Source organism: Rutidosis leptorrhynchoides, chromosome 11 (genome assembly GCF_046630445.1).
Source record: "Rutidosis leptorrhynchoides isolate AG116_Rl617_1_P2 chromosome 11, CSIRO_AGI_Rlap_v1, whole genome shotgun sequence".
NCBI classification, from domain to species: Eukaryota; Viridiplantae; Streptophyta; class Magnoliopsida; order Asterales; family Asteraceae; genus Rutidosis; species Rutidosis leptorrhynchoides.
In genome coordinates this window covers 39,729,777-39,740,797 of record NC_092343.1, presented here as the reverse complement: position 1 = coordinate 39,740,797, position 11,021 = coordinate 39,729,777, and positions in this window count along the sequence as shown.

The window sequence follows — 11,021 nt, the reverse complement described above, 5'->3', positions numbered from 1 at the left end:
AATCTGTGAAAGTGAGTTATAGTCCCACTTTTAAAATCTAATATTTTTGGGATGAGAATACATGCAGGTTTTATAAATGATTTACAAAATAGACACAAGTACTTGAAACTACATTCTATGGTTGAATTATCGAAATCGAATATGCCCCTTTTTATTAAGTCTGGTAATCTAAGAATTAGGGAACAGACACCCTAATTGACGCGAATCCTAAAGATAGATCTATTGGGCCTAACAAACCCCATCCAAAGTACCGGATGCTTTAGTACTTCGAAATTTATATCATATCCGAAGGGTGTCCCGGAATGATGGGGATATTCTTAAATATATGCATCTTGTTAATGTCGGTTACCAGGTGTTCACCATATGAATGATTTTTATCTCTATGTATGGGATGTGTATTGAAATATGAAATCTTGTGGTCTATTGTTACGATTTGATATATATAGGTTAAACCTATAACTCACCAACATTTTTGTTGACATTTTAAGCATGTTTATTCTCAGGTGATTATTAAGAGCTTCCGCTGTCGCATACTTAAATAAGGACAAGATTTGGAGTCCATGCTTGTATGATATTGTGTAAAAACTGCATTCAAGAAACTTATTTTGTTGTAACATATTTGTATTGTAAACCATTATGTAATGGTCGTGTGTAAACAGGATATTTTAGATTATCATTATTTGATAATCTACGTAAAGCTTTTTAAACCTTTATTGATGAAATAAAGGTTATGGTTTGTTTTAAAATGAATGCAGTCTTTGAAAAACGTCTCATATAGAGGTCAAAACCTCGCAACGAAATCAATTAATATGGAACGTTTTTAATCAATAAGAACGGGACATTTCAGTTGGTATCCGAGCGTTGGTCTTAGAGAACCAGAATTTTGCATTAGTGTTTCTTATCGAGTTTGTTAGGATGCATTAGTGAGTCTGGACTTCGACCGTGTTTACTTGAAAAATGATTGCTTAACAAATTTTGTTGGAAACTATATATTTTTAACATGTGAATATTATGTGATATATTAATCTCTTAACGCGTTTGATATTATGTGATAGATGTCTACCTCTAGAACAAGTCCCATTGACTCACCTAATAATAATGAAGAGTCAAATGTAAATTGAAATGATTCGTGGACTGATTCACAAGTTCCCGAAGAGGAACCGGAAGAAGAGTCGGAACCGAAAGAAGAATCGGAACCGGAAGAAGAATCGGAACCGGATGAAGAAATAGAACCGGTGGGGGAAATAATAAAATGGTTAAGTAAAAGAAAATCCTCAACCAACCGACCAAGGTTAATTATGGTCAATGGTGTTTCCGCCAAGGAAGCAAAATATTGGGAGGATTACCAATTCTCCGATGAATCGGATTCCGACGAGAATTCCGATGATGTTATAGAAATTACCCCAACTGAATTTAAAAAGGCAAAAGAAAATAATAAGGGAAAGGGCATAAAAATAGAGAAATCTAATTCCAACCCCGATGAACTGTATATGTATCGTCAACCCCCGAAGTCCTTAAGTTGTAACAATGACCCGGGAACCTCTAAACCACCAGGTTTTTCTAAACCAATGTGGATAACGACGACTCGTATTAGGGGAACATCATATATCCCTAGAAACTTGGCAAAACGAACCAAAACCGAAGAAGAAGAAACAAGCGAGTCGGAATAAGATAGTTGTATTCGTGTGGTGTAATATATGTAATATAGTGTGCTTATGCTTTATGATATATGTAAAAATTGCTTGTATTAATAAGTATTTTTTTTTATGAATCTAACTCTTGTCTATTTTACAGTATAAAAACACAAAATGGATAGACAACCCATTTTAAGAGACCTACCCGGAGACATGATTGATGAAATCTTGTCTAGAGTCGGTCAGAATTCTTCGGCACAACTATTTAAGGCGAGATCAGTTTGTAAGACATTCGAAGAACGTTCCAAGAATGCATTGGTTTATAAAAGGCTTTCGTTCGAAAGATGGGGATATCACATTGGGAAATCCATAAGTTACGATGTGTTTACTTTGACGCATATATTGCGGGGAACCCAAATGCTATTTTACGCAATGGGTTAAGAAATTATTTTGACTCAATATATCCGAATATTGGACTTCGTGATTTAGAAAAACCGGCTAACATGCAACATAAAGAAGCATGTTATGCTTACGGATTAGTAATGTTCGCTTCTCACCAAAGTGAGAACAAGAACATCGGGCTACAACTATTAAACAAAACGTTCCCACAAGTGACGGAGTCGGTAATTGGGGTAAGAAATGAGGTTTTTAGATTGTTACGGGACTGTTGGACATTACGTAACCCTCGTCCCTTTGACGACGTTACAACACGCTGTCTTATCAACGGCCATAACGGTTATGTTCCACAAGACCAAGGATGGGAAGTAATCCTAGTAAAACCAGAATGCATGACTTGTTTCTGGACGTATGAATTACGTGTCTTTATTGCCTTTGCTGAACGACTTGCGTACTAGCTAGAATTATCTTCACAACTATCTTGTATCAAATTTATTGTGTGCTATATTTCATGCTATATGTAAAATAAGCGGTATTGTAAGTTTGTAAAATATTGTGTAAAAGTTTAAACGCGAAATATTATTATAATCAGTTTTTCATATAGAATTGTAGTAGTTGAATTATATATTAGCTACTAAGTATGAACTTAACGGGTAGGTACTACCCGAATTTAAACTTATAAAACGCTAATATGAAGAAAAAGCTTTTATAAATGAGTTCATATTATGCTACGAAATACTATTAACTACTCTTAATATTCTGTATGATTAACTTGTTCCATTTGACTATTTTGAAGGAAATGGCACCGACTACTCGACACACAGTGAATATGAATGAAGAGGAATTCCGTACTTTTCTAGCTTCAAACATAGCCGCAGTACAGGCTGCGCTACATACCAACAATAACCTTGGATCTAGCAGTACAGGAAATCGTGTAGGATGCATCTACAAAGAATTCACTGCCTGCAAACCTTTGGAATTTGATGGAACCGAAGGACCGATCGGATTGAAACGGTGGACCGAGAAGGTCGAATCGGTGTTTGCCATAAGTAAGTGTACTGAAGAGGACAAAGTGAAGTACGCTACGCATACCTTCACAGGTTCTGCGTTAACATGGTGGAATACCTATCTAGAGCAAGTGGGACAAGACGATGCGTACGCACTACCGTGGTCAGCATTCAAGCATTTGATGAACGAGAAGTACCATCCCAGAACCGAGGTCAATAAGCTCAAGACAGAACTTAGAGGGTTACGAACCCAAGGATTTGATATTACCACGTACGAAAGACGATTCACAGAATTGTGCCTATTGTGTCCGGGAGCATTCGAAGATGAGGAAGAGAAGATCGACGCGTTTGTGAAAGGATTACCGGAAAGAATCCAAGAAGATATAAGTTCACACGAGCCCGCCTCCATACAACAGGCATGTAGAATGGCTCACAAACTAGTGAACCAGATTGAAGAAAGAATTAAAGAACAGACTGCTGAAGAGGCCAATGTGAAGCAAGTCAAAAGAAAGTGGGAGGAAAATGGTGATAAGAATCACCAATACAACAACAACAACAGCAATCGCAACAATTATCCCAACAATCGCAACATCAATCGCAACTACAACAAACGGCCCAACAACAACAACAACAACAACAACAACAGCAGCAACTACAACAATCATCCCAACAACAATAATATCCGCAACAACAACAACAATCAGAAGCAGCTATGCCAAAGGTGTGAAAAGTATCACTCGGGGTTCTGCACCAAATTTTGCAACAAGTGTAAAAGAAATGGTCATAGCGCGGCGAAGTGTGAGGTCTACGGACCAGGGGTTAACAGAACGAAAGGAACAAATGGTGTCGGAACGAGTAATGGCAGAGCAAGTAGTGTCGGAGCAAGTTATGCCAATGTAGTTTGTTATAAATGTGGAAAACCGGGCCACATTATTAGAAATTGCCCGAACCAGGAGAACACGAATGGACAAGGCCGCGGAAGAGTTTTCAATATTAATGTGGCAGAGGCACAGGAAGACCCGGAGCTTGTTACGGGTACGTTTCTTCTTGACAATAAATCTGCTTACGTTTTATTTGATTCGGGTGCGGATAGAAGCTATATGAGTAGAGATTTTTGTGCTAAATTAAGTTGCCCATTGACGCCTTTGGATAGTAAATTTTTACTCGAATTAGCAAATGGTAAATTAATTTCAGCAGATAATATATGTCGGAATCGAGAAATTAAACTGGTTAGCGAAACATTTAAGATTGATTTAATACCAGTAGAGTTAGGGAGTTTTGATGTGATAATCGGTATGGACTGGTTGAAAGAAGTGAAAGCAGAGATCGTTTGTTACAAAAATGCAATTCGCATTATACGAGAAAAAGGAAAACCCTTAATGGTGTACGGAGAAAAGGGCAACACGAAGCTACATCTTATTAGTAATTTGAAGGCACAAAAACTAATAAGAAAAGGTTGCTATGCTGTTCTAGCACACGTCGAGAAAGTACAAACTGAAGAAAAGAGCATCAATGATGTTCCCATTGCAAAAGAATTTCCCGATGTATTTCCGAAAGAATTACCGGGATTACCCCCACATCGATCCGTTGAATTTCAAATAGATCTTGTACCAGGAGCTGCACCAATAGCTCGTGCTCCTTACAGACTCGCACCCAGCGAGATGAAAGAACTGCAAAGCCAATTACAAGAACTTTTAGAGCGTGGTTTCATTCGACCAAGTACATCACCGTGGGGAGCTCCTGTTTTGTTTGTCAAGAAGAAAGATGGTACATTCAGGTTGTGTATCGACTACCGAGAGTTGAAAAAACTTACCATCAAGAACCGCTACCCACTACCGAGAATCGACGACTTATTTGATCAACTACAAGGCTCGTCTGTTTATTCAAAGATTGACTTACGTTCCGGGTATCATCAAATGCTGGTGAAAGAAGATGATATTCCAAAGACTGCTTTCAGAACACGTTACGATCATTACGAGTTTATGGTCATGCCGTTTGGTTTAACTAATGCACCAGCTGTGTTCATGGACCTTATGAACCGAGTGTGTGGACCATACCTTGACAAGTTTGTCATTGTTTTCATTGATGACATACTTATTTACTCAAAGAATGACCAAGAACACGGTGAACATTTGAGAAAGGTGTTAGAAGTATTGAGGAAGGAAGAATTGTACGCTAAGTTTTCAAAGTGTGCATTTTGGTTGGAAGAAGTTCAATTCCTCGGTCACATAGTGAACAAAGAAGGTATTAAGGTGGATCCGGCAAAGATAGAAACTGTTGGAAAGTGGGAAACCCCGAAAACTCCGAAACACATACGCCAGTTTTTAGGACTAGCTGGTTACTACAGAAGGTTCATCCAAGACTTTTCCAGAATAGCAAAACCCTTGACTGCATTAACGCATAAAGGGAAGAAATTTGAATGGAATGATGAACAAGAGAAAGTGTTTCAGTTATTGAAGAAAAAGCTAACTACGGCACCTATATTGTCATTGCCTGAAGGGAATGATGATTTTGTGATTTATTGTGATGCATCAAAGCAAGGTCTCGGTTGTGTATTAATGCAACGAACGAAGGTGATTGCTTATGCGTCTAGACAATTGAAGATTCAAGAACAAAATTATACGACGCATGATTTGGAATTAGGCGCGGTTGTTTTTGCATTAAAGACTTGGAGGCACTACTTATATGGGGTCAAAAGTATTATATATACCGACCACAAAAGTCTTCAACACATATTTAATCAGAAACAACTGAATATGAGGCAGCGTAGGTGGATTGAATTATTGAATGATTACGACTTTGAGATTCGTTACCACCCAGGGAAGGCAAATGTGGTAGCCGATGCCTTGAGCAGGAAGGACAGAGAACCCATTCGAGTAAAATCTATGAATATAATGATTCATAATAACCTTACTACTCAAATAAAGGAGGCGCAACAAGGAGTTTTAAAAGAGGGAAATTTAAAGGATGAAATACCCAAAGGATCGGAGAAGCATCTTAATATTCGGGAAGACGGAACCCGGTATAGGGCTGAAAGGATTTGGGTACCAAAATTTGGAGATATGAGAGAAATGGTACTTAGAGAAGCTCATAAAACAAGATACTCAATACATCCTGGAACGGGGAAGATGTACAAGGATCTCAAGAAACATTTTTGGTGGCCGGGTATGAAAGCCGATGTTGCTAAATACGTAGGAGAATGTTTGACGTGTTCTAAAGTCAAAGCTGAGCATCAGAAACCATCAGGTCTACTTCAACAACCCGAAATCTCGGAATGGAAATGGGAAAACATTACCATGGATTTCATCACTAAATTGCCAAGGACTGCAAGTGGTTTTGATACTATTTGGGTAATAGTTGATCGTCTCACCAAATCAGCACACTTCCTGCCAATAAGAGAAGATGACAAGATGGAGAAATTAGCACGACTGTATTTGAAGAAAGTCGTCTCCATACATGGAATACCAATCTCTATTATCTCTGATAGGGATGGCAGATTCATTTCAAGATTCTGGCAGACATTACAGCAAGCATTAGGAACTCGTCTAGACATGAGTACTGCCTATCATCCACAAACTGATGGGCAGAGCGAAAGGACGATACAAACGCTTGAAGACATGCTACGAGCATGTGTTATTGATTTCGGAAACAGTTGGGATCGACATCTACCGTTAGCAGAATTTTCCTACAACAACAGCTACCATTCAAGCATTGAGATGGCGCCGTTTGAAGCACTTTATGGTAGAAAGTGCAGGTCTCTGATTTGTTGGAGTGAAGTGGGGGATAGACAGATTACGGGTCCGGAGATTATACAAGAAACTACCGAGAAGATCATCCAAATTCAACAACGGTTGAAAAACGCCCAAAGTCGACAAAAGAGCTACGCTGACATTAAAAGAAAAGATATAGAATTTGAAATTGGAGAGATGGTCATGCTTAAAGTTGCACCTTGGAAAGGCGTTGTTCGATTTGGTAAACAAGGGAAATTAAATCCAAGGTATATTGGACCATTCAAGATTATTGATCGTGTCGGACCAGTAGCTTACCGACTTGAGTTACCTCAACAACTCGCGGCTGTACATAACACTTTCCACGTCTCGAATTTGAAGAAATGTTTTGCTAAAGAAGATCTCACTATTCCCTTAGATGAAATCCAAATCAACGAAAAACTTCAATTCATCGAAGAACCCGTCGAAATAATGGATCGTGAGGTTAAAAGACTTAAGCAAAACAAGATACCAATTGTTAAGGTTTGATGGAATGCTCGTAGAGGACCCGAGTTCACCTGGGAGCGTGAAGATCAGATGAAGAAGAAATACCCGCATCTATTTCCAGAAGATTCGTCAACACCTTCAACAGCTTAAAATTTCGGGACGAAATTTATTTAACGGGTAGGTACTGTAGTGACCCGAACTTTTCCATGTTTATATATATTAATTGAGATTGATATTTACATGATTAAATATTTTCAACATGTTAAGCAATCAAACTTGTTAAGACTTGATTAATTGAAATATGTTTCATATAGACAATTGACCACCCAAGTTGACCGGTGATTCACGAACGTTAAAACTTGTAAAAACTATATGATGACATATATATGGATATATATATAGTTAACATGATACTATGATAAGTAAACATATCGTTAAGTATATTAACAATGAACTACATATGTAAAAACAAGACTACTAACTTAATGATTTTTAAACGAGACATATATGTAACGATTATCGTTGTAAAGACATTTAATGTATATATATATCATATTAAGAGATATTCATACATGATAATATCATGATAATATAATAATTTAAAATCTCATTTGATATTATAAACATTGGGTTAACAGCATTTAACAAGATCGTTAACCTAAAAGTTTCAAAACAACACTTACATGTAACGACTAACGATGACTTAACGACTCAGTTAAAATGTATATACATGTAGTGTTTTAATATGTATTTATGCACTTTTGAAAGACTTCAATACACTTATCAAAATACTTCTACTTAACAAAAATGCTTACAATTACATCCTCGTTCAGTTTCATCAACAATTCTACTCGTATACACCCGTATTCGTACTCGTACAATACACATCTTTTAGATGTATGTACTATTGGTATATACACTCCAATGATCAGCTCTTAGCAGCCCATGTGAGTCACCTAACACATGTGGGAACCATCATTTGGCAACTAGCATGAAATATCTCATAAAATTACAAAAATATGAGTAATCATTCATGACTTATTTACATGAAAACAAAATTACATATCCTTTATATCTAATCCATACACCAACGACCAAAAACACCTACAAACACTTTAATTCTTCAATTTTATTCATCTAATTGATCTCTCTCAAGTTCTATCTTCAAGTTCTAAGTGTTCTTCATATATTCTACAAGTTCTAGTTACATAAAATCAAGAATACTTTCAAGTTTGCTAGCTCACTTCCAATCTTGTAAGGTGATCATCCAACCTCAATAAATCTTTGTTTATTACAGTAGGTTATCATTCTAATACAAGGTAATAATCATATTCAAACTTTGGTTCAATTTCTATAACTATAACAATCTTATTTCAAGTGATGATCTTACTTGAACTTGTTTTCGTGTCATGATTCTGCTTCAAGAACTTCGAGCCATCCAAGGATCCATTGAAGCTAGATCCATTTTTCTCTTTTCCAGTAGGTTTATCCAAGGAACTTAAGGTAGTAATGATGTTCATAACATCATTCGATTCGTACATATAAAGCTATCTTATTCGAAGGTTTAAACTTGTAATCACTAGAACATAGTTTAGTTAATTCTAAACTTGTTCGCAAACAAAAGTTAATCCTTCTAACTTGACTTCTAAAATCAACTAAACACATGTTCTATATCTATATGATATGCTAACTTAATGATTTAAAACCTGGAAACACGAAAAACACCGTAAAACCGGATTTACGCCGTCGTAGTAACACCGCGGGCTGTTTTGGGTTAGTTAATTAAAAACTATGATAAACTTTGATTTAAAAGTTGTTATTCTGAGAAAATGATTTTTATTATGAACATGAAACTATATCCAAAAATTATGGTTAAACTCAAAGTGGAAGTATGTTTTCTAAAATGGTCATCTAGACGTCGTTCTTTCGACTGAAATGACTACCTTTACAAAAATGACTTGTAACTTATTTTTCCGACTATAAACCTATACTTTTTCTGTTTAGATTCATAAAATAAAGTTCAATATGAAACCATAGCAATTTGATTCACTCAAAACGGATTTAAAATGAAGAAGTTATGGGTAAAACAAGATTGGATAATTTTTCTCATTTTAGCTACGTGAAAATTGGTAACAAATCTATTCCAACCATAACTTAATCAACTTGTATTATATATTATGTAATCTTGAGATACCATAGACACGTATACAATATTTCGACCTATCATGTCGACACATCTATATATATTTCGGAACAACCATAGACACTCTATATGTGAATGTTGGAGTTAGCTATACAGGGTTGAGGTTGATTCCAAAATATATATAGTTTGAGTTGTGATCAATACTGAGATACGTATACACTGGGTCGTGGATTGATTCAAGATAATATTTATCGATTTATTTCTGTATATCTAACTGTGGACAACTAGTTGTAGGTTACTAACGAGGACAGCTGACTTAATAAACTTAAAACATCAAAATATATTAAAAGTGTTGTAAATATATTTTGAACATACTTTGATATATATGTATATATTGTTATAGGTTCGTGAATCAACCAGTGGCCAAGTCTTACTTCTCGACGAAGTAAAAATCTGTGAAAGTGAGTTATAGTCCCACTTTTAAAATCTAATATTTTTGGGATGAGAATACATGCAGGTTTTATAAATGATTTACAAAATAGACACAAGTACGTGAAACTACATTCTATGGTTGAATTATCGAAATCGAATATGCCCCTTTTTATTAAGTCCGGTAATCTAAGAATTAGGGAACAGACACCCTAATTGACGCGAATCCTAAAGATAGATCTATTGGGCCTAACAAACCCCATCCAAAGTACCGGATGCTTTAGTACTTCGAAATTTATATCATATCCGAAGGGTGTCCCGGAATGATGGGGATATTCTTAAATATATGCATCTTGTTAATGTCGGTTACCAGGTGTTCATCATATGAATGATTTTTATCTCTATGTATGGGATGTGTATTGAAATATGAAATCTTGTGGTCTATTGTTACGATTTGATATATATAGGTTAAACCTATAACTCACCAACATTTTTGTTGACATTTTAAGCATGTTTATTCTCAGGTGATTATTAAGAGCTTCCGCTGTCGCATACTTAAATAAGGACAAGATTTGGAGTCCATGCTTGTATGATATTGTGTAAAAACTGCATTCAAGAAACTTATTTTGTTGTAACATATTTGTATTGTAAACCATTATGTAATGGTCCTGTGTAAACAGGATATTTTAGATTATCATTATTTGATAATCTACGTAAAGCTTTTTAAACCTTTATTGATGAAATAAAGGTTATGGTTTGTTTTAAAATGAATGCAGTCTTTGAAAAACGTCTCATATAGAGGTCAAAACCTCGCAACGAAATCAATTAATATGGAACGTTTTTAATCAATAAGAACGGGACATTTCACCCTACTCTTTCCGTTATCTTTTACCGTTAATTATTTAATGACCGTTAACTGTTATTCATGCCACGTCATTTCTATGATATATATTATTATTTTTGTAATAATATATTAATTATTATGTGTCATATGAATATTTGTATTCATATTTTAAGTTGTAAGTTTCTATGTGTCGTGGATTTTTATCGGGCGAATCTTTTCGGTTTTCAAACCAACGGTCAAACTTTAGAGATTTTTAAATCCAAATTATTTTAAATATGATATTTTAATATCATATGATTATATATAGTGTTTATATATTTTATTCGTCGCGTATTTGTTATCTCTCCGAAAAAT